This window comes from Ictidomys tridecemlineatus, chromosome 8 (assembly GCF_052094955.1).
Source record: "Ictidomys tridecemlineatus isolate mIctTri1 chromosome 8, mIctTri1.hap1, whole genome shotgun sequence".
Classification (NCBI taxonomy): Eukaryota; Metazoa; Chordata; class Mammalia; order Rodentia; family Sciuridae; genus Ictidomys; species Ictidomys tridecemlineatus.
This window is the reverse complement of record NC_135484.1, coordinates 10,220,334-10,245,670: the sequence shown is the minus strand read 5'-3', so window position 1 is coordinate 10,245,670 and position 25,337 is coordinate 10,220,334. Positions and strand designations below refer to the sequence as shown.

Below are 25,337 nucleotides of genomic sequence, written 5' to 3'. Positions count from 1 at the left end.
TATCAGCCAGAGAGCAGCCTCCACTTCTCTAGCATGGGGTGGTAGCTATGACTTACTTATGTAGCCAGATTGATTCAGTTCATCACAGAATCAGAGCAACTGAAACTGTGCACCCAGAGACATTCTTTGCAGCTCCTCTGTGTACATCTGGAGGCAACACAGCCTGTCGCTCTTGAGCAAGCTGCTGGATTTCTCTGGGCCTGCTAGATTAGTTGGTGACTCTAACTCTGGCTGCATACTAGAATCACCTGGGGAACTTGTAAACCAACTCTGGTGCCTGGGCCCCTCCTTCCCAGACCAATTAAGTGAGAATCTGGGTGAGAGGGGTGGAGGCCCAAGCCTTAGTATTTTTTAAAAGCTCCCCGGGGAATCGTAATTGCAGCCAACACTGGGGAGCCACCAGATTGGAGGATCCTCAGATCCCTCAGAGCAAACCTCACTTCCCTCTGCAATGCACCCAGGAGCAGCTGGTGCCCTCTGAGCGACTGAGCGTTGAGAGAGACACATGGCTTGTCTTGGAGAGAAAGAAAGCCGCAGGTGGCTGACTCACCCTGTGAGGTCTCACTGTCCAAAGGGAAAAAATTCAGTCACCACCAAAATGGCCTCCACAAGGGCTTGCTGTGTCCACGAAGAACATGCAGAACAGAGTGTGCAGACTTCCCTGGACCTTCATCTTGTCAAGCAGGGCCCAGGACAGACTCACTGACGAACAGTGGAAGGAGGCCTGCTTTTTGCAGGAGGCCTCACATCCTCCCTGCGGAGGCTAATGTGCCCACCTCCCAGGCCTCTCTAACCATGCCTCTCCACGACTTTTCCACCCCCGACCCGGGTCATCATTTATTCCTTCACTCAACAAGACTGATTAAGAGCCTACCAACTTGCTGAGGCACTGATCTGGGTACGTAAACAAAAACAGAGGAAGCAGCAAGGAGCGGGGTAAGGCTGACAAGACCTGGGAAGCGCAGGGTGAGGCTGCAGTAAGCAAAGGAGTCGGGCTCAGCCCCTGAACAAGGCGAACCTCAGGCCTCCTCTCAGCTCTGTTCCGCATCCGTCTAGGTGACTCTGTGCTGTGATCACTCCACAGGTTAGTCACTCCCTTCAGGAAATGCTAAAGCACCCAAGGAAAGGAGTGTGGCTGACATTTTTCTGAACCTACTCAGAACAGAGTAGGCACTGACCTGGGGGTGGGGGATAGAACCTTTAAAGGGGGGAAAGAACTAAATAAAGCTGAAGGGAAGGCTTTGTCTTATCTGCAGTGCAGTCCATTCCTCACCATGCACACACCCAGAAGGTTTTTAGTTCCAATTTTAGATCAAATGGGCTTAATTTCATAGAATCATAGCATTTCAGAACAGAAAGAGACCTTGCAAATCATGTCATCCAAATCCCTCATTTTATAGGCGAGGAGTCTGTTTGCCTGAAAGTCTGGGATTCTCCCAAGTGGGCGAGTGGCAGACATTCTCCCGAAGGTCATACTGCAGCTGAATGAGCTGTCACTGCCACTTAGGAGCACCGTGCTACAGCACCAGCCAGGCCACCCCTCACCCACTCAGTGACTACTTCAAACAAACCCAGGGGGTGGGGCCGCGCCTGTGTCCCCAGCACCTTGGTGAGTACACTGGGCTCTGCAAGCACCACAGCCCACTGCCAGTTCCCTCCAAACCCAAAAATTTGGCCAAATCAATATATTAAAAAAAGAGTTTTTCAGTGTACTGTGTTTTTCTCTAATGAACCTGCCTGCACCTTGGCTTCTCTTTGGAAGAAGACATAGATGGGTAAAAATCACTTTAAATGAGCAGTGAATTCATACTAAAACAGAAACCCACACAGTGTCTCCAGCCTTTGTTAACCCATGCCCCCTATGGAAGCCCCAAATCACACCTCCTTTGGTGGCCAACCAAAAACCAAGGCGAAGGACAAAACAGTCCACAGGAAAAAACTCACAATCAAAATGCATTTTTACCTTGAAAGATACTTTAACTTAAAATTCATGTTATAGTAACACACACATAAACATTAGCTCTTGCCTGCTTGCTCCTAGCTTGTTTAGGAGAAAATAGTCAGTTTGGGGGTTTGTTTTGTTAATTTTCAAAATACAAAATATTGTAAAATTGACAGTGCTTTTCCAAAATGACAGAGTCTTATCATTAGGTGTTAAAAGGAAAACACAAAAAACTGCATTTTTCAACTCCGATGACCCAAGAGTTAAACGATGCCAGAAAGCCTAGGAGTTTTGGAATGAGTCTGCAGCTTGGAATCAGGCACCTCGTTTTTAATTCGGATAATAGGGGCACTTGGCAGGGACAGCTTTGCCAAGTCTGCAGGATTTAACTCTGCGATCATGAGGTCTGAAACCGCAACCTAATTCCCAAGATTACTAAGATCTTACAGTCTGGCCTCAGCACCCTCCCTGACCAGAGTGGACGAAAGATGAATGGAGACTGAGTACCACGTGTATAGCCTTTTAAAAAAGGGGTTATATGTCTGCAGTCTTCTAGAGGCTTATAATAGAAACTCAAATAATAGCCAAGCAGGGAAATAGGCAGGGCTTGTACTTTCATCCCCTGTAGGAAGAAATCATAATATTGTCAAGTAGTGAGAAGAATAAAAAACTGAAATGTTACAACCGGACAAGAATGTTGGAGTGAGCTGCAGACAGTATTATATTTTGTTGTCCTTTGTAGTCAAAGATAATGGGCCTGACAGTGATTTTTCTATGAGCCTTGGGATGTGGCTTAAATACCAATGGGGAACTTTAGAGTCTTTGCCATGATCCATAAAGTATTCCTTGGTTTGCTGCTGTCATGTCACTCTTTGTTGCTCTGCTATTCAGATTCAGGGTGAACCTGAAGGTTTGGTCCAAAGGGTGTGAGCTCATGCCTTCCTGCCCACTGTAGGATGATCGGCTCATGGCTCTGGTTTGGCAAAAGTTGATGCTTCAATGAGAGGCTTGGGGGCCATTCCCAGTCTCCTACCCTCCAATAACCCAGGAAATAGCGAGAGTATTGGATACGGGGGAGCATGACAATAACATGGGCACTGAGTAGAGAGAAGAGACAGGCCGCAGCCCCACAGCCCTGCCCACCCAGAGGCACCTACCAGAGCTCCCGTTCAGCAAGCACCAACAGCATGAGAGGTGCACACATCATGGATTTAATCCTCACGCAGCCATGCCACAACAGAATTATAATCGTCATTCACACATGAGGAAACTGAGGTTGAGAACAATTGAGTTAATTGTTAATTTATCAAAGGTCAAAAGGTTAATAAGAAGAGCTTCAGGGGGCTAGGGTTGTGGCTCAGCAGTAGAGCACTCTCCTAGCAAGTGCAAGGCCCTGGGTTTGATCCTCAGCACCACATAAAATAAATACAATAAAGGTAAGGTGTCCAACTACAACTAAAAAATAAATATTAAAAAAAATCTAACTTAAAAAAAAAGAAGAGCTTCAGGTTTGTGGTCCAGCGTGTAAGAATGTTGAAAGACACTATTTCATTCCAATCACGAGCAAAAGCTGAACAAACTGAAATATCAATAGCCCTTCCCAGCCCCACCACAGGAACTGAGGTCCAACTACTGCCTCCAGAACTGGAGACGCAGGCAGGTGGCCACCAAGAATCGCAATCTCCCTGAGCAGAGACCGCCATGGAAACCAGGACCAGGTAAAAAAACAACAACAACAACGGAATTGTACCTGACCAACTGCTGTGGACAAATGAGAGGTGGAAGTTCCAGGGGGCACCAGTCACAGAGGGAGCTGCACAGTTTGTGAGTCATACCTTGAGGAGCTCTGCCAGGTCCTCTCAGTAAACAGCAAAGAACAGTCCCACTGAGCTTCCAGCAGGGGGAGGAGAAAGGAACCGTCTGAAATCTGCCAGAGCCTTCCTTCTCCTTAAGAAGGCCTGCTGTCAGGAGAAGCTCTACTGCCAGAGTCTATCGTATTGGACGTGTTTTAGAGCCTAAGAGGGACGTCTCCTCCCACCTGGGCGGTGGGGGGCAACAAGGCAAAACACACCTGAGAAGCACTGATGACACAATCAACACTAACTGCAGGTTTCAGGATGCCACCCTCCCACAGTCCTTTTACCCAGTCCGCCTTCTAGCAAAGCATTCCAAGGCACTCCAAAAGGCAGAAGTCACAAGGATGAAAACTGAGCCACAACAGAACAGAGTCAGAGATGGCAGAAGTGTGGAATTACAAAACCGGGAATGTTTTCAAACTATGATTATGCCAAGGGCACTGGTCGAAATGTAAACCATATGCAAGAACAGACAGATAGGTACTTAGAGGTGGAATTCTAAGGACTCATGAAAAAATCAGAGATCAGAACACTATGACAAAAGTGAAGTTAACAAAAGATTAACAAAAGTTAATCCTTGTTTGACAGGCTCAAGAGTCCACTGGGCAGGGCTGAGGAAAGACTCTGAGTTGGAGGATATGATAATAGGAATTTCTGAGCTAAAAAAAGACAAAAAAAAAAAAAAAAAAAAACTTGAACCAAAGATCCAAGAACTATGGGACAACTGGAAATGGTGTAACACTTGCATAAAGGGAACAACGGAAGGGGAAAGAGAGAGAAAGGAACAGAAGCAATATTTGAAGCAATAATAACTGTGAATTTCCCCCAAAGTAATGTAAGACACTAAACCACAGATCCAGAAACTTTAGAGTCTTTGCCATGACAACATCAAAATACATAAGACAGGGCTGGGGATGTAGCTCAAGCATTAGCGCGCTCGCCTGGCATGCATGCAGCCCGAATTCCATCCTCAGCACCACATACAAACAAAGATGCTGTGTCTGCTGAAAACTAAAAAATAAATATTAAAATTTAGAAAAATACATAAGACAAAAACTGGGGGGTGAGGGGAGGACGAGGAGGAGGAGGAGAACACTCACACCAAAAAACCCTATACTTAGGTGTGTCATGTTGAAACTTCACAAAAATCTAAAATAAATTTTAAAATCTTGAAAAAAGCCAGAGGGGAAAAAACTAAAACTTACATCTGGCTTCTCTTCAGAAACCATGCAAGAGGGAAATGAGAAGAGAGTAGAATAAAACATTTAAAGGGTTAAGAGGGGGGAAAAAAACAACTCTGCCTTGTGAAATTATCATTCAAAAGTGAAGACGAAATAAAGATGTCTCCAGACAAAACTTGAGGGAAATTGTTGCCAGTGAACCTATTTTGCAAAAAAAAAAAAAAAAAATTAAAAGAAGCCTTCAGAGACAAAGCAAGTGTTATAGGTAAGAAACCACATAATAGAAAGAAGACTGTTGACAAATAAGTGAAAGCAAAATAAAAACTCACTTTACTCATTTTAATGGATCTGAAAGATAATAGTTTCTTTAAAATAACAAGCAATGTATTTGATGATATGTGTTTTTGTATGTACATATATATGCTTATGTAAGCATATATACATATATACATATTTTTCTGCATATTTATGTATAAATGGAATGGATGACAGCAATGATATAATGGAAAGGAGAGAGGAATTAGAAATCTTTGTTATAAGGTATCTGCAGTATCCATGAAGCAACATAGAGTTATTTGAAAGTAGACTTGGATTAGTTGAAAATGTATACATTACAAACTCTCAGACAAACCGTTGTTTTTTAAAGTATAATCTATATGCTAAGAAAGGAAAGAAAACAAAATCATATGAAATGCTCAAATAAAACCACAAAAGACAGAAAAATTCTGGAAGACAAAAATAGGAACAGTGAATATCAATAAATAGCAAATAATTTAAAATGACAGGTGTTAACCCAGCTACATCAATAATCACTTAAAATATCAATGATCTAAATACAATAATTAAAATCAAAATGGTCAGAGTGGATCAAAAAACACAATCCTACCATACATTTTCTACAAAAAAAACCCACTTTAAATATAAAGACACAAACATATGAAAGGTGTGCCAGATACAGTGGCACACACCCATAATCCCAGCAAGTCAGGAGGATCACAAGTCCAAAGCCAACCTCAGCAACTTAGCAGAGCCCTAAGCAACTGAGCAGGACCTTGTCTCAAAATAAAAAACCAAGAGGGCTGGAAATGTGTCTCAGTGGTTAAGTGCCAAATACACACACAAAAAAAAAATAGAATGAAGAAAGATATAGTAAGCCAACATTAACCAAAAGAAGATGGTAGTAGTTATATTAATTTCATACAGAACAGATTTCAGAGCAAGGAAGGTTATCAAGGATAAAAAAGGGCATAACATGTGATAAAGGGGTCAATTCTCCAAAAAGATTTAACAACCCTTAAGTGTATGGCCTAACAACACAACATCAAAATACACAAGACAAAAACTGATCAAATTGCAAGAAGAAAGACAAAAGCACTATTTGGAGACTTTACTACCCTCTGTTAGAAATGGTCATATCCAACAGATATAAAATCAGTAAAGATATAGCTGACTCAACGGCATCATGGGGGCAGCTCTATGTAACTGAAATCTATAAACTACTTCATCTAGCTGCATCACATTACACATTCTTCTCAAGCTCACAAAGAATATTCACCAAGACAGACCACATTCTGGGCCATGAAACACAACCTAGCAAATTTAAAAGAAGAGAAACCATACAAACTAGGCTCTTCAACGACAGTGGAGTAACTAAAAATCAGTATCAGAAAGATAACTGGAAAATCCCCACATACCTGGAGATTACAAGTACATCTATGTAATACATGGGTCAAAGAAGAGATCTCAAAAGAAGTTTTTAAATATTTTAAAGGAAAAGAGAGGAAAGAATAGAAAACTTATACCAATTCTCTATAACCTCTTCAAAAAGAACCAGAGAGAACACTTCCTAACTCATTCAATGAGGTCAGTATTATTACCAAAATCAAAGACATTACAAGAAATCTACAGACCAATATCACTCTTGAGCACAGATGCAAAAATCCTCAACAAAATTTTCACAAATCAAATCCCACAGTGTATAAAAAAGAATTATACACAACAACTAAGTGGAATTTATCCCAGGTAAGTAAAGCTTGTTGAACATTCCAAAATCAGTTTATGTCATCCTCTACATCAACAGGTTAAAGAAGGAAAATCACGTAATTATATCAATGGATACTAAAAGCATTCAACAAAATACAACATCCATTCACGGTAAAAACTGTCGGCCAACTAGGAAGAAAGGGAAGTTCCTCAACTTGAGAAAACATCTACAGAAAAACTGCGGCTAACACCATACTTAATGATGAGAAACTCAAAGCTCCTCAGGAGCAAGGCAAGATGTCCCCTGTCACCCCTGCTTTCAACACTGTACTGGAAATCCTCCCAATACAATAAGATTAAAAAGAAAGAGAGGGAGGGAGGGAGGGAGGGAGGAAGAAAAAAGAAGGAAAAGGTATTCAGATGGAGAAAGACAAAATAAAACTGTGTTTGCAGATGACATGATCATCTAGGTGGAAAATTCAAGTGAATTGACAAAAACAAAATTCTGGAACAATTAAGCAATTATAGCAAGGTTGCAGGATATAAGATAGATATCTAAATGCCAATCAACTTATCAGACACCAGCAATGAACACATGGACTTTTGCATTAACAACACATTGCCATTACATTAGCACCTCAAAAAAATTACTTAGGTATAAACCTAACAAAATATGTACAAAATATATATATATATAAACTATAAAACAATGATGAAAGATATCAAAGAACTAAATAATTACAGATACATTCCACGTTCATGAAAAGAATGACTCAATCTTACCAAGATGCCAGTTCTTCCAAACTTAAATACAATCCAAATAAAAATCCCAGCAAGTTATAGGGTGATGACTCCATAGAATCAATGACTGATTATAGAGAGGCAAAAAGTCCAGAATAGCTAATTCAATATTGAAAGAAAAGAAAAAGGTCAGAGAATAGACATTTATCCAACTTCAAGACTAACTACAGAGCTACGGTGACCACGACCAATGTGGAACTAGTGAAGAGACAGACAACTAGATCTACAGAATAAGGAGCCCAGAAACAGACCTGGTCTGTGACCGAGCAAAACAACACAGTGGAGCAGAGATGCTCGTCACAACAACTGGACACCGTCTGAAAAAGAAATACGTAAATAACCTAGACACAAACCTCACACCCTTCACCAAAACAAACCAGAAATGGATAAAAAATGACTGTAAAAGTTATCTTATACTAGACAAAGGTGCCAAAAACATATATTGGAGAAAGGATAGCCTCTTCAACAAATGGTGCTGGGAAAACTGGAAATCCATATGTAGCAAAATGAAATTAAACCTCTGTCTCTCACCATGCAAAAAACTCAACTCAAAGTGGATCAAGGACTTAGGAATTAGACCAGAAACCCTGCACCTAATAGAAGAAAAAGTAGGTCCAAATCTTCATCTTGTCGGATTAGGCCCCAACATCCTTAACAAGACTCCTAAAGCACAAGAAATAAAATCAAGAGTAAATAATGGGATGGATTAAAGCTAAAAAGCTTCTTCTCAGTAAAAGAAGCAATCATTGAGGAGAGAGCCTACAGTATGGGGACAAACTTTACCACACACACATCAGATAGAGCGCTAATCTCCAGGATATATAAAGAACTCAAAAAACTTAATACCAAAAAAACAAACAACCCAATCAATAAATGGGCTAAGAAACTGAAAAGACACCTCTCAAAAGATGATATACAAGTGATCTACAAATATATGAAAAAGTGTCAACTTCTTTAGTAATTAGAGAAATGCAAATCAAAACTACTCTTAAGATTTTTATCTCACCCCAGTCAGAATGGCAGTAATCAAGAATACTAGCAATAATAAGTGTTGGCAAGAATGTGGGGAGGGGGGAAGATACACTCATTCATTGCTGGTGGGACTGCAAATTGGTGCAACCACTTTGGAAAGCAGTGTGGAGATTCCTCAGAAAACTTGGAATGGAACCACCATTTGACCCAGTTATCCGACTCCTCGGTCTATACCCAAAGGACTTAAAATCAGCATACTATAGTGACATAGCCACACCAATGTTTATATCAGCTCAATTCACAATAGTGAACTGTGGAACCCACCTAGATGCACATCAATAGATGAATGGATAAAGAAACTGTGGTATATATACACAATGGAATATTACTCAGCATTAAAAGAGAATAAAATTATGGCATTTGCAGATAAATGGATAGAGTTGGAGAATATTATGCCAAGTGAAGTAAGCCAATCCCAAAAAGCTAAAGACTGAATGTTTTCTCTGATTAGTGGATGCTGATCTATGATGGGAAGGCATGGAAAGAATGGAGGGACTTTGGATTGGGCAAAGATGAGGGTGGGGAGGAGTTATGGGGGTAGGAAAGATGATGGAATGAGATGGACATCATTACTCCAGGTACATGTATGATTGCATGAATGCTGTGTCCCTAAATCGTATACAACCAGAGAATTGAAATGTTGCACTCCGTTTGTGTACAATGAATTAAAATGCATTCTAGCCATGTACAACTAAGTAGAACAAATAATAATAATAATAACTATAAAATGCAAAATATAAAATTCCTACAAAATAACAGGAGAATACCTAGGCAATCTTAGATATGGCAATGACATTTTTAATAATTTATTTTTTAGTTATAGGTGGTCACAATATCTTCATTTTATTTTTATGTGGTGCTGAGGATGGAGCCCAGTGCCTCATGCATGCTAGGCGAGCAGTCTACCTCTGAGCCACAACCCCAGCCCCATGACAATGATTTTTTAAATACAATCCAAATTATTATCCATAAGAGAAAAAAATTGATAAGCTGAACTGTATTAAAATTTAAATTTTGCTCTGGGAAAGATAATATTAAGAGAATGGGAAGACAAACTACACCAGGTGAAAATATTGCATATATATATATATAAAGAAGACTCTTATCCAAATTATATGAAGGACACTTAAAATTCAACAGTAAGAAAATGTACAATCAGATATTAAAATGGGTAAAAGACCTGAATGGATACTTCACAGAGAAGACATATATAGTGGCAGTAAGCATATATAAAAATGTCCAACATCATATGTCATTACAGAATTTTTAAGTCTAAACAAAAACATGAGATTCTATTGCATATCTATTAAAATGGCCAAAATACAAAATACTGACACCAAGTGCTAACAAGGACATGGAGCAACAGAAACTTTTTTTTTTAATTCATTTTCTAGTTGGACACAATACCTTTATTTATTTATTTTTATGTGGTGCTGAGGATGGAACCTAGGGCCTCTCACTTGCTAGGTGAGAGCTCTACAGCTGAGCACAACCCCAGCCCCAAACTCTCTCTCTTTTTTTTTTTTTGCTGGTAAAAATGCAAAATAATATACTCTAGAAGACAGTTTGGCAGTTTCTTACAAAACTAAACATACTCTTATCATATGATCTAGCAATCCTTGGTACTTACCCAAATGAAGTGAAAATTTCTATCTACACAAAAAACCTGCACATAAATGTTTATAGCAGCTTTATTCATAAAGTTGGAAGTTTATTGCCCCAAGTTAGAAGCAACCAGGATACCCTGCAGTAGGTAAATAGATAAACTATGGAGCATACATACATCCAGATAATGGAATATTATACAACAGCAAAAATAAATGAGCTAGCAAGCCATGAAAAGACAGGGAGGCACCTAGAATGCATGTTACTAAGAGAAAGAAGCCAATCTGAAAAGGCCACATCTTGAGTGATTCCAACTCCATGACATTCTGGAAAAGGCAAAACAAGAGAGACAGTAAAAAAGATTAGTGGTTGCCACAGATTAGGGAGGAGGAAGAAATGAACATGCAGAGCACAGAGGATTTTTAGGTGACTCAGCTACTCAGTGAGATATTGCAAAGGTAGATACATGTCACTACACATTTGCCAAAAAGTGTAAACACCAAGAGTGAAGCCCAAGGTAAGCCAGGGTCCTTGGATGATAACAATGTGCCATGCAGGTTCACTGAAATGGACAGTCCACCACTGTAGTGTGGTGTCAGCGGGCAAGGACATGCCCGTGTGGGAAAGGAAGATGGAAACTCATGTACTTTCAATTAGATTTTTCAGTGAACCTAAAACTCTCTAAAAACCAGTTTGCAAACTTCTTTTAAAAAGAAGCCTAAGGGGCTGGGGATGTGGGGCTGGGGTTGTGGCTCAGCGGTAGAGTGCTCGCCTAGCATGTGTGGGACCCTGGGTTCGAGCCTCAGCACCACATAATAATAAAATAAAGATATTGTGTCCAACTACAACTAAAAAATAAATATTAAAAAAAAGTAAGCCTAAGAGTTGGAATTTGATGTCAGGTAGATTCAACTCCCAAACCTTCGCTTAATTTGGTAATACCAACAGCCTCTGAGATTAAAGAGCTGACCCTGAGCAACTGAATTAGACCCTGTAGCACATTGTGGTTTTCAGCCCTTTCTTCTTAAGTTTTCCCAGCTGTAACTTCCAGCAGCCAAGAAGATCATACTGCCAACCAAGACACACATTAAGACCTCTCTGGAAACCAGTATGGAGATTCCTCAGAAAACCTGGAGGGAATCACCATTTGACCCTGTTATCCCACTCCTCAGCATATACCCAAAGGACTTAAAATCAGCATACTACAGTGACATGGCCACATCAATGATTATAGCAGCTCAATTCACAATAGCTAAGCTTTGAAACCAACCCAAGTGCCCTTCAACAGATGAATGGATAAAGAAAATGTGATATATATATATGGACTATTTGAACTATTATTCAGTCATAAAGAAGAATGAACTGGACACTATTATGCTAAGTGAAATAAGCCAATCCCCCCCCAAAAAAAAATAAAGAACAAATGTTCTCTCTGATATGTGGATGCTAACACACAACAACAGTGAGGTGGGGGGGGGGTAGAAGTTCATTGGATTAGACAAAGGGGAACAAAGGGAAGGGAGGGGGGATGGGAAATAGGAAAGACAGTAGAATGAATCAGACAGAACCTTCCTATTTTCATATATGAATACACAACCAGTGTAACTCCACCTCATGTACAACCACAAGAATGGGAAGTTATACTCCATGTATGTATAATATGTCAAAATACACTCTACTGTCATGTATAACTAAAAATAACAGATTTTTAAAATTAAAAAAAAAAGACCTCTATTACTACATGCAGGCAAAAATCACTAAGGAAATCCTTTACACCAGTCACTGTTAAATTCTAATTTGTACCAGCTATCTTGCTGTACAATAAACCCCCATGTCTTACAACAATGATTTATTATTACTCATGATTTTGTGGGTTAGCCAGGCAGTTCTTCTGCTCTTTTGGGGGCTGACTCACAGCCAAGCCACATCCAGCTGGCTCTGTGCTCTAGGGCCTCTTTCTCCACAGGGTCTTCTATGTTGGGCTTTTCCTACGACATGGTGAAGTCCAAGAATGCAAGAGCAGAGGCATCGAGCACCATGGGCCCTAGCTTCAAGAAGTGGCATGATATTGCTTCCGCTGTATTCCATTGGCCAGAGCAAAACCACAACCAATCCGTAGGAGAGCTCAGGAACTGCTGCTGGGAGTAGCAGCAAAGTCATGTTGTCAGTGGCATGAATGGAGGGAGGCAGGGTTCACTGCACATATTGCTCTACCACAATCTTCCCTTTGGCCCCAGTGACTCACATTCCTTCAAATCACCCAATGCCAGCATCAGGCTCATAACCCAGGTTCACACAACTCGTCAAGCTATACGTATGTGCCATTCTTTGGTACAGCCACTCTTAGTCTAGAAATCTGTTCACTTAGAAAACTGTTACCTGTCTTTATACACATCAAGAGTTCAGTAGGAAAACAGGGACAAAATGATTGGAATAGATACTCCCGTTCACATGGGAGAAACGGAGACACAGAATGGTCACTGGACCATAACAATTCTGAAACCCAGCTGGGCCCGTGTTTCAGGCCTTCCTTCCTGGGAATAAAGAACGTTTCTTTATTGGGGAACCAATTCTGCTTCCCATGGTGGGTTCCTTGGTTATTATTTTCCCAGATCTTGCCTTGCCCTGGGGCTCATGGCTTCACCTTCTGAGACACCTCTTATTTATCACAAGAAATGATCCCTGTTTGCAGCTGAGGTACCTTCTCAGTTTTCTTTCTGCCCATAGGAGGTTGGAGCTCAGAGGCTGCTTTTTGACCTTGAACTCTCTAACTCTTTCTTTCAATCCAAACTGAAGCTCTTGTAAATACAATACTCTCAAAAACCTTTGAGGGTTTCCTGTGAATTTTACACTTTCTCTCCACACCTACCTGTACTTTGGACACCTCAAGCTTCTATAGAACAATGTCTAGGTGACAAAAATCTTTTGGGTAACCTCTTAAATTCCTCTAAAAACTTAATGGCCACAGCTTAGAGGCAGTGTTCACCTTGAGGCCTTTTCTTACTTTGAGAATCTCCTGCCAGCTGGAGGGAATACAAATTTCAAAAAGTCTTTATTTTCTAATTCAAAATGTCTTGGCTCTTATGTAGTCCTTGTAAATTCTAATTTATAAACAAACATTTCACTCTTTGTTCCCAGCTTTAAAAAAAAAAAAGAAGAAAAAAGAAAAGAAAAGGTCCATCAAGCACTTTCACTGTTCTGCCCAGAAATCTCCTTAACCAAGGTCACAAGCTGTTGGGTCACAGGTCATTTTCTCTCTCCAAAGTGATATGGTCACAAGCTTGCCACCACACAGCATCAGCTGCCATTCACAGACTACAAGAGCAGTCTCCCCTCTTTCTTCCAGTCTCTGCTAACAGACCCCTTGCTGCATGGTGGCCTCTGCCTGGTATGCAGCCTCCAAGCCCATGTCACATGCGATTTTGCTATGCTCATGTCGACTCCCAGCCACCGATTTTATATCACTTACTCATTACACTCCAAGAAACAGCCCCAAACTTAATAATTTAAATAACTATTTCTTATTTCTCCTGATCCTGTGGCCTGGCTGGGGGATTCTTTTGCAGGTCGGGCCTGGGTGCCATTAGCTGGCAGTTTGGTGAGAGATGGGCTCACCTGGGCCTTTCCCTCCAAGTTTTCACCCTGAGCATAATGATCCACAGCCTGGCCATCCTGAGGTGACAAGACAGCAAAGGCAGAGGCTCTATAGCTCTATGTCCCTCTAGCCATATTGTATAGGTCAAATCAAGTGACAAAATGAGCCCAAAGTCAAAGAATGGAAATGTACATCTTCTACTGGTTGAAAGAGTGACAAAGAATCTCAGGAACAGGCAAGTCTGATTCATTAGGGGCTAATATTGTAACAACTTACCATCATTTTATATAACTTTTTTATGTATGGAAATATGTGAATTTGTGCACAACATGATTTTTTTTAACATCTGAGTGTAGAATCCTGATGCTTCCCTAGCTTATTTAGAGAAATGTAGTTGAGTCATAATGCTTTATGATAGTCAGCTAGTGAATGGTCTGTAGTATATTTGGGGAAAGTAATGAATTCTTAGTGATTTGAGATTTGCCTAGAGCTCCTAGCTATAAAATGTTTCCTGTGAAGTAAAATGATATTGCTGAGGAATTTTTTTGTGGAAATTATAGGGTTTATGGATTAGCAAAGTGAGAATTAATGAGGTTCCTCTGTCTTTACTGCAACCTAAGAACTGGAATTCCTATAAAGAAATTAGTTCTAAGAGTAAAGGCCTTTTTCAAATCATTCTGGCAAAGATGACATCATACTGAAAGCAAAAAGCTATAAAAGCTACATTTTGCCATTACAGAGATCATTTTTATTGCAACATATAATTTATATTAATTAAATTTTCACATGGATAACTTGGCAATAAAATTATTTTTAATCTAAGTATGTGTCTATAATCTTACTGTGAATTTTTTTGCAAAGGTTTAGGGCAATATAAGCTGTAGTTTCCTATCTTTATTTCTCAGAGTCACTTTTACTATTTAAATTAAGAAATTTTTATACATTAGAGTATAAAATGTTGTTTCTCAAATATCTGTGACTGAAACAAAATATTATGTTTACTATCTCCAGAAATGTATAAAACGAATGATTATAAAAATACATCATAATATTTATCATCTTCTTTTATACATTAAGGGAGCTACTAACAAAGTTGTAGTGAGGAATATTGAATAAGATTGTTTCAACTAGAGAACACTTAATTTTAGATATAGAAGAAGGCAGCTATCAAATCAGATAGACAGAACCTCATGACATAATTTATAGTACTATTATGGCTACTAATTGTTCATTAGTCTTTATCAGGCCAAAAGTTTTGACCCTCATTGATGACTTGAGACACACTAACATAACCAGCTTCAGAATAAATCACATTCACAGAAAATTAAAAATCCATGTGCATAACACCTAAATGAGTTACAAATTTCAGTAAATTATGCTGTAAAATCTTTCTTCAGTACCATTTCAAATCTGGTAGCCTTTCTGCCAAGAGGCTTAAAATATAAAATGACTGCATAAGGTACCAAGGGTATCAAATTCATAGAAAGTAGAATGGTGGTTTCCAGGGGATGGAGGGGAGGAAAACAGGGATTTGTTGGAGAAGGATGGCTGCTGCTGATGGCACACTGAAACTATTTAATGCCACTAACCTGCTCTTGGATTGTAGCACTTACCCAGCATGCCCACCGCCCTGCGTTGGATCACCAACACCACAAAAATAAATAAATAAAAATGGTTAAGTGGTTACTTCTATGCTATATTTCACCACAATTTAAAAAGTAAAATGTAAATAAAATACTGCAACGACAAAATGAATGCAAACATCTCAGAATGTCTGTAGGTACAAAAGAAAGCAACTAATATTTACATTTACAGGACACGATCAGTATCAATGATGACATTAAAGTACACCCAGAAAAGCAAAAGAAAAAAATCACTTTCCCTAAATTCAGTACCACCAATGCAGGTGACACTCTGCTTAAGCAGGTCTGTGAGACTCAGTTGGCATTGTTGAGAGACACAAGTCAAGGGGGGCACGTGGGGGCTGCAAAACAGCTCATCACTTAAAAGGTGACTGAGTCTTCCATTAGTCGCTCAGTTCAAGCATTTTAAAGGTCAGGACTAGCTTAAGCCTCTCAGTATCTAGGTGTCTTGAAGAGCCCTAGGCACAATTAGTTGCATTGACACAACATCTCAAAATACTTGCAATTCCAACCTCTCTTCCTATTACCTTTCCCATGCCCAGGCTGATTCCCAGCCATTTTCCTAGGTCTCAGCTTGGGCCCTCTGAGGACACCTGGCCCCTTTCCCTTCTCTGAAGGCTTCTTTAGAATGTCAGAATGGCTCCACTTTTCCCACCAATGTTTGCTTGATAACCTGTGGGTCTTTCCATCCTGGCAGCTGTCAGAAGGCCACGATTCCGTGATTCCACAGTTCTTAGTACACACATTGTTTGCCCACAGAAGACAGATAAAACACTGAATGAATGGAACACATGGATCAAGCTTCATAAGAGTACCCAGTTTCAAGAGGCATGCTCAGACACAAAGACTGGCATGGGGACTCAATCATCCTATTGGAAAGAAGTATTATTAGCCACCACACAGAGGAAACAAACCATGTCACAGAGAGTAGCAAGAGGCCAATATCATGTGAAAGCACGTGACACTCCTTAACTGGTGCATTCCCGAAAACAATTTCCATTCGATCACATTCAGAATATAATGTTTAAAGAGGCTGTGAAGAGCTATGAAGAGTAACTGACCCATTTGTTCATGAAAAATATTCTTCACTATGCTTATTATGTGCATGATTTATATCAACCAAATTTTTTAAAGGCTTTGTGTTTTATCTATGTAAACATCTGATTGTAAGTGTAAGAAAACACACACAAAAAAAAAAAAAAAGAAAGAAAAACATACAACAGAAGATATTCCCAGAGACTCAGAAGGCTGAGGCAGGAGGATCAAAAGTTCAAGGCCAGCCTCAACAACTCAGTGAGACCTTGTCAAAAATGAAAAGGGCTGGCAACATAGCTTGGTGGTAAAGCGCCCCTGGGTATAATATGCAGTACCACAAAACACAGCAACAACATAGACACCCCCATAATATCTTACCTCTCATTCAACTAAATACTAAAGAAACAGTGGCTTGGGGCTGGGGTTGTGGCTCAGCGGTAAAGCACTCGCCTAGCATGTGCAAGGTCCTGGGTTCAATCCTCAGCACCACATAAAAATAAATAAATAAAAACAAAGGTATTGTGTACAACTAAAAGAAATAAATGTTAAAAAAAAAAAGAAAAGAAACAGTGGCTTGCTGGGATCCATCAAGCTACCTAATTCCCTTGTATCCACACTGCACGCATTCACCTTTCTCCTCCACATGCCCATGTCTGCCTTTAAATCACCATCATTGAGATTCACACATGATTTTCTTTTTATCCATATTTATTTAATTTTCAAAATAAATGGGTAAGTTCTCTTTCAAAAATAAGAAAACTAGAGTTGTACTTTAATCATTTGTGAACCTCAACTGATTTCCTGGCCCCACCTCCTCCTCCCACACCCTGTTTCTGGGTAGAAGAATAGTCTCTCCTGAACATTGCAACTCCAGCAAATGAAGAGCACAGCAAGTGCAGCCTTCCACAGGAAAACCAACGTCCAAGCTCCAGCAAGCACCAACCGGCTCTGACTTGTGCCTTACAAACGACAGGTGCACCATCAGCCCTCCATGTCCAAAGACACAGAACACAGAGAGAACTTTTTCTCATTGTGGAGGATGCACATAGATTATTTGAAAATACTATGCCATTTTATATAAAGGACTCTAGCATCTGTGGATGTTGATAGCCATACGGGCTCCTAGAACCAATTTCCCACAGACTCTAATGCACTTTTTGAGATTCCAAGTGAACATTCAGTGGCATAAATGCTAAAATTAAGTGAGATACTAGAGCTGCTCATTTTGATAGCTCCTAAACTGGTGGAAATGCACCCTCCTACACTTTGAAAATTCCAGAAAAAAAAAAAAAGAGAGAGAGAACTACATCAAAAGAAGCTCAAATACAGACAGTTTCTTTTCCCTCCTATCAGAGTGAGTTATATTGCCATTACTATAGAAAATAAACAATATTTTCACTTAACAACAGATGGTTCAACACTCCTTAGTCTATGCCAGGGCCTAGCCAAGCATGGATGGCCTCCCTTTCTTGGGAAAAGATCTTTTAGGCTCTAAGCCTCCCTTTTCTTAGGGAAAAGGGCACGCAAAATTCTTTGTGTAGTCAACACCTGCCTCACCGGCCTTAGGGACTAGAGCTGACATACTTTGTGAGTGCTGAAGAATACCAGGCAGGAGGGCAGGGTTAAGGAAGAGACTGCCTAGCAGCTGGCTTATTTCATTTATGTTTATTAAACAAACGGGTTTCGTTCCAGCTATGATAAAGATATCAATAAAAGCTAGCAGTCTCAGTGGTTTTCTTGAAGCTATTCTTGAATACCTCAGACCAGGTAGTTTATAAAGAAAAGAAGGTAATTTAAAACTCATGGTTCTAGAGGCTGGAAGTCCAAGACCAAGCTGCCACATCTGCTCAACTCCTGGGGAGGGCCTTCTTGCTGCATCAGCACAAAGCCAAGACAGAGCATGTGTGTCAGAGAGAGCTCCCTTTTATAATAGCACCACTCCCCTACAACCCATTACTCCACGAACCACCTCCCAAGGGTCCTACCTCTTACATGCCATTAGCATATGACTTGGGGAATTAAGTTTCCAACACATGAAATTTGGAGAACACACTCTAACCACAGCACAGGCATTTGCTCACTTAATGTATCTCTTATTTATTACTTCTCTCTGGTTGAGTGAGCTCAACTAGGCAGTCCGTGCTTGTGTTCTCTCATGCAGCTGCAGTCAGGGAGCAGCTGGGGCAGGAGTCATGCGAAGGTACAACAGGCCTGGACACCCACAATGGCTGAAGCAGTTGGTGTGACCTGTTGGCTGGGACAGCATGGTTGGGAGTTCTTTGCACATTATCAGCCTATCTACCTGTGTGTGATCTTACCTGCACACCAGTCCCCATTCTTGAAGATTACAGCTGGGTCCTGAGAGAGTGTCACAAAAGACAGCATTCAAGAATCCAGGTAGAAGCAGCAAGACTTTTACAATCCAGTCTTGGAAAATCATACAGCTTTCCCAATCCAAGGAGGGACTTCACAGGACTGCAACCAAAGAAGCCATGGCCCCTGGGTGGAGAATCTTTGCAGAAAGAACAAAATAGATAGTTATTAGTAACATATGATATGCATAACTTTCATAGAATATACAAACAGGTTTCCAAACATTAGATGGTATGCATCACATACATTATTCATTCACAAAAGTGAGTTTTGATATGTAGACATAAGTGTTCACATTTTACAAATAAGAAGCCTGGAGCTCAGAGAAACTAAGTCACTTGTCTGAGATTACCCGGCAATACTTCTCCCCTCAGAAATCCAGTCAATGTGCCATCTGCCACTATTAACCCACAGCACTCAACCAGGTCTCTTCTACTTTCCAAGGGCAAGATTTTGTTTTCAGGACCAGGACTGGAAATATGAATGAGAAAGAAGGTACATGCCCCACCTTCAGGATTTTATAATCCAGTGAACACAAAAAATATTGAGGTTAGAAAATTTGTGGCAGAATAAAAAAAAAAAAAACCTTAATTTTGACAGATTTTTCCTCTTTCAAAACTATTGAAATTAAATACTGTCAACCTTCCAGCCCTCCACAAGGCTTCTGCATCCATGAATTCGACCAGGGAAGGATTGAGGGGGGCAAAAATTGTAATTGTGCCTCTACTGAATATGTACAGACTTGTGGGGGGGTCATTATTCCCTAAAGAATATAGTTTTATTACTATTTACATAATATTTAGATTGGATTAGGTATTATGAGAGATGATTAAAGTATACAGGAGGATATTCATACATTATATGCAAATTCTCATGACATGTTATATAAGGGACATGAGCATATGAGGTTTTTGGTATCCATGGGGGTCCTGGAACAAATCTCCTGTTGATACTGAGGCACAACTGTACTGGGAATATCCAGGGGAAATTGCCCTAAAAAGGCTCCTTGATACTGTCTATGTTCTTCAGAGACTGAAAGGTAAGAATAAGGAAGGTATAGTTAGGGGTAAGGACTAGAACTCAGCAGCCCATGGAGGGGCCCCCAAAATATTCTACTGCCATTTCCTTCTGAGTGCCTTCAATAATGAAGGAACTTGTTTAATGTGTGAAAATTTAAATGCTATTCTTTTCCAAAAGGCCATGCAAACAGAGTGTGTAGTTGTTGTTTTTGCCACAAAGAGTGGGTTTAAAAAGGCTTTTTCTCAGTTCCTACTGTAGTAGGCTGGAGAGTCATAAAACCCTCAACCATTTTATCACGTTGCTGATCACCTTCCCTACCTACAGGGCAATAATTTTCCACTCTGTAACCCAATCAATATGCTATCTACCACTGTTAACTCCCCTCCCTACTCTTCTCCTCATCCTCACCATTACCAGATTTTTTTAAAATCACAACTTTTTTAAAGTTTCAGACAATTTAATCTCATATCTTTCCAAAGTACTAGTCTTAACTTAAAAAAAAAAAAAAGCGTATACATTCTTGCTCTTGACTATTAGAAGCCCTAGTTCCAAGAACTTGAGCCTCAGTACACCTTATTTGTCCCCTTGTGTCTCGCTACTGCAGCCCTAGGTGTTTTGTATAATGCATGAGTGAACCCCGCTTAGAAATAGAAATGCATTTCCAATAAGTATTTATTATGTTGTTCTGAGCATACAGCTTTAAATTTGCCCGCTGTAGCTTGAAGCATTACACAAACTGTTGGTCTGCTGACTGCCTCTCTGGCAGCAACACACACAGAAAATAGATTGCTAAGGGTTTTTTCCCCTCCTCCTCCTCCTCCCCCACTCCTCCTCTCTCCTCTTTTTTTTTTTTTTCCTCTCTCTCTCCCTTGCTTTTTCCTCTTTTTTAAAACCAGTCGTGAACATTTTTTTAAATCTTGTGGCATTTTTAATCAACACGTATTTCCTTCCAGGACCTATGATCCTCTATTGATTCCCATTAAAATGCTTTGCTTTTCTTTGCCCCCTCTGCTGATCGAATTTCAGATCAGCCACAGGATATGCAACTAACCTTCCGGCACTCCTGAACCCAGCCGAGCGAGGGTGATCAAAAGACTTGATGCATTCATTAAACACTCCCATCGCCCGGGCAGGAGCTCTAATGGAAGCTATCTCTTTGCACTGCAATCTTTTTTTTTCCTTTTTGTCTTTCCCCCACCTCCAAAAAATGTTTTTTTGCCTTTGATCGCGAGGGAGGGGACCGGGGAGAACACGAGAACAAAAGAGACCTATCTTTTTCCCCGGGGCTGACGTCAGTTTGATTTTACTGACAACTATTCGAGCGTGTGTAGCAGTTGGAAGCGGCCCCGCGCCGCCCCCGCCCCCCACACCTTCCACTTTGGGGAGAAAACAAGACTTTGCGCGGCTCGGGAGACGCGCCCAGAAAATGGCCCGCCCGGGCGCCGCGCTCGCCGCCCTCCGCCCGCTCGGCAAAGGGCATCCAAGGCTTATTTGTGTGGCACGGTCTTTACTGGGGCGGAAAACACGCGGCGGGGGAGGAGCGGGAACGGGCGCAGCCGGGCGGGGAGAGCCAGGAATGTTCCTCCCCGGCCGCGGGGCGAGGGCACGGCGGAGGAAACGGCCCCCGCCCGGCCGGGCACGGGCGCAGGTCCGGGTCCCGCGCGGCTCCGGGCGGCTCCGGGCGGGGCGGCGGCGCGAGGGTTCCGGCCGCGCGGAGTCCGGGCGCAGTCGGCCGTCAACCCCGCGGGCGCGCGTGCGCGGAGCGGCCCCCACGCCCCGGCCGCGGCGGCCTCGGCGGCGCCAGCCTCCGGCTCGGCTAGCGCGGCGGTGGGCGGGCCGCAAAACCCGGGCCGGAGCGACGCGCGGATCGGGCTGCGCCACGGAGTTTGGGAGGCAGCGCGCGGCGGCGCGGAGAGCTGGAGGAGCCCGCGCCCCGGGCGGAGAGCGCGCCGAGTGGGAGAGGCCCCCCTCCTGCGTCGCCCCCGGGGCCCGAGGCGTGTAGCCCGCCAGGCCGGGGCGAGATTCCCAATCAGGCCTGGGAGGAAACGGATCCAATTAGGGCACAGCCACGTCCCTCGGTTGCCAGGAGCCTGAAGATCTATGACCGACCCAAACCATTTCTGGAAAAGTCATATTTTCCAGGCTTTCGTGAAATAGTCATTACTTCTATTCTAAATCTGGAGGCGAGCGTGCATCTATTTCAGGGAGGAAAAAAAAAATGTGAAAAGTAGACTGGACTCCGGGAAATGTGGGCAATGGGGTTGGACCTAGGGCTGGTGTCCATCCTCTGGGCCTTTCCTAGGAACCTGAATTGTGGGTTCATTAGCATAAAGCGTGGAGAGGGTCAGTGTAAATAGTCCCTGCAAATTCAGCACCGAGATGGGGGTGGGAAGGTGAATTTAAAATGGCTCACTTAACTCTCAAGATCTGGACTTTCACAAAGGGAAAACACACATCAAATGAAGGTCAACCAGTGCAGGCCCAGGAGTGGTATTCCCTTGGGACCTCGTGTTTACCACCATTTCAGCATTACCATCCTATATTGCAATTAAGTGTGTTCTTGTCCATCTCTCAAAGACTGAGGAGTCCTAGAGCGAAGGTACCAAAGCCTAGGGTTTTTTGTACCTGCCCTGACCCTTCAGAGCTCACCACAGGCACTAAATGTTTTCCTAAATGACTATCTATTGGAGATAGATAATGAGTGCTGCGAAGCACAGATTCAAGAACAATTAGCTTTAATTTAAGGAATAGAGCAGACAAGGCTTGGTGAGAGGCCGGGCATTTGAGCTGGACCCTGGAGAGCAACCAGGATGACTGTGCAGACCTGTCCATGTTGACGGAATGTGCACTGGGGTTCGGAATGTGCAGTGGGGTAGGAACATGGTAGGTCTGAGCAAGGGGATTAGTTGGGGCCTTGGAAAAGGAAGCTAAGAGGCTGGAGTTGGAAGGACCGAATGCCTGGCCACAATGTCATGGTCAGAAAAAGCACAAAACCTTTCCTAGTAGTTCTGGAATATGGACAGGCATATATACAATAAAACAGGGAGTATGAGCCGGGTGCGGTGGCGCAGGCCTATAATCTCAGAGGCTGGGGAGACTGAAAGACCAAAGCCAGCCTTAGCAAAAGCGAAGCTCTAGCAACTCAGTGAGACCCTGTCTCTAAATAAAATACAAAATAGGGCTGGGGATGTGGATAAGAAGCTAAGTGCCTTTGAGTTCAATCCTGGGTAGCCCCCCATCCCCGAAAGCAAAAAAAAAAAAAAAAAAAGAGGAATATGGATATACAGAAAGGAAGAAAGACCAAAGCAAAAAAGAAAACTAAAAGGACAACTTAATGGGGAATTTCAGAAAAATTATATGAAACCAAAAAGAAATGTCAAGGAAAACCCCTGGCCTGAGACTCCAGGAACAAAACATTTAAATAGCATTTGGGCAAGCAGGGGAGGGAGTGTGTCTATGGAAGAGGGAAAGAAAAGAGGTCACAATGGAACTAATGTTTTGATTAAAGATCTTTGACCATTATGGTGTTTCTCATTGGCACAAGTTGATTTAGAGACATGGCAAACGATATTAGATGTAGAGATGAAACTCAAAAATAACAAGAGAACAGTGATACATTGAATACTAGATAAATGTCCATCTTCAAGGAATTTTAAATAAATTTGTAGCTGATCAAACAATAGAATGTTACGGAGTGATTACAAACACAGAGCATTTATTGAAAAGATGTACACAACATATTATCATGCGAAGAGATGATTACCTGGAATGACTCCCTCGAGATGTTTGCATTACAAATGCTTTTTCACTTTCTCCTTCATCCCTATAAGTGCTGTCTGAATTTTTACAATGACCAATTACCTTTCCGATGAGAAAATCAGTAAGTAAATATAAGCATTTACTTAAAATAAGTAAATAAATATAAGCCAAGTTTTAATCTTTTGAAGCTGTATGTGTTTCTTTTGTTGTAAAACTAAAGTGGAATTCCTCCTGGCAAAGAGAAAGAACACAGTCTCCAGAGTCAGGCTGACCTGAGGGTTGCACGGGCGTTATTTTTGATTCTCTGTGCCATTTGGCTCAAGCTACTTCAAGACCTTTGTGGGCCTCAATAACCTCATCTGTGAAATGAAGGTAATGATAATAAGGGCTACCTAACAGGATGTTGTGAAGACCAGAAATAACATCTGTGAAATGCTTGGTGCCTGGCACCCAGAGGCACTCAGGGCTGAGCCAGGAGAGGCCTTCTTGGGAAGCAAAGAGCCTAGACTTCAGAGAAAACCTTTCTTAGCAGATCCGTCCTCTGCCGTTGTGACATTCTTTGGGCTGCCCACAAATATTTCTCCTTCCCTCTCCAATTGTGAGACTGTACTTCCCCCACCCTTTAAAATTAGGGGTGGCCATGTGACAGGCTCTGGCCACCAACATGAACAAAAGTAACATATGTGACCCATGAACACTGTTCCAGGTTCTCTTTTCCATCTGCTACAACCACCATCAGTATCTGAGGAAGCAGAGCCTCCAGAGCCCCTGGATAGATGTGTAGCATGAAGGAGGAGTACTTCTTTACGGTAAGGCACAGGAACTGGGAGCTCTTGGTTAACAAAGCCAGTCTAACTCATCCTGACAGACACGGCCACTGCCTAGTTCTGAGACCTTGAGAAAGTTACTTGCCCTCTCCAGGCAGCCATCACACCCCCCTTAAAATGTGGGTGTGGTGTTGCCACTCCATAGGATCAGAGGAGAAAGGAAGCAAATATCTGAAGTGCCTGGCACTGCCTGGCACCGCCTGGCACCAGGTGAGTACACGCAAAGCCACAGGGGCTACTGGCATCTCACCACCACAGCTTCTTTCCCCACCCGTTAAATGGAAGCACGCGTCAGTGCTGATGCCCGTCCCTTTTCCTTCCCACTGGATGTGCTTGTACTGCAACCATATAAATAGAGACACTGAAAGAGGGATAAAATGGCAGAGTCAAGATAGGAAAGAACACTCATGGAGATCTTACTGATAATCTCCTTTCAGCCTTCAAAGAAATGCAAAATGTCCAAGTCCTTGGGGAGCCAACAGCCACATGGCTATGCACAGGGTATGTCCCACCATGATGGCCAAGAGAGCACTCTGGAGAGCTAAGGACACCAGAAGGCTCCTCTGACTCTGGGTTCCACCAAGAGTGTGTGATTTGGGGAGATGGCTATAAGAATAATGAGCTCCAATTTCTTCTAGAATAAACCCAGTGTTCTTATCCTCTCAGAGTCTTGAAGCACAGTGGT

General features: G+C 41.9%; 1 protein-coding gene across 8 annotated transcripts in view; it reads right to left on the bottom strand.

Annotated features, from left to right (window-relative positions):
- The window catches only part of LOC144365983 (uncharacterized), a 114,892-nt gene extending 93,131 nt beyond the window's left edge, over positions 1-21,761 (bottom strand). For 7 of the 8 annotated variants that reach the window (XR_013424726.1, XR_013424725.1, XR_013424729.1 and 4 more), the window contains exons 1-2: positions 21,118-21,761; positions 18,992-19,185 (exon numbers count right to left, since the gene is read on the bottom strand). The gene's annotated coding sequence lies outside the window, so the exon portion shown is untranslated. Of the gene's footprint in view, positions 1-10,472; positions 10,727-18,991; positions 19,186-21,117 lie in introns of those variants that run through there. The other variant, XR_013424732.1, reaches the window with a different exon arrangement.
- Positions 21,762-25,337: the final 3,576 nt, after the last annotated feature.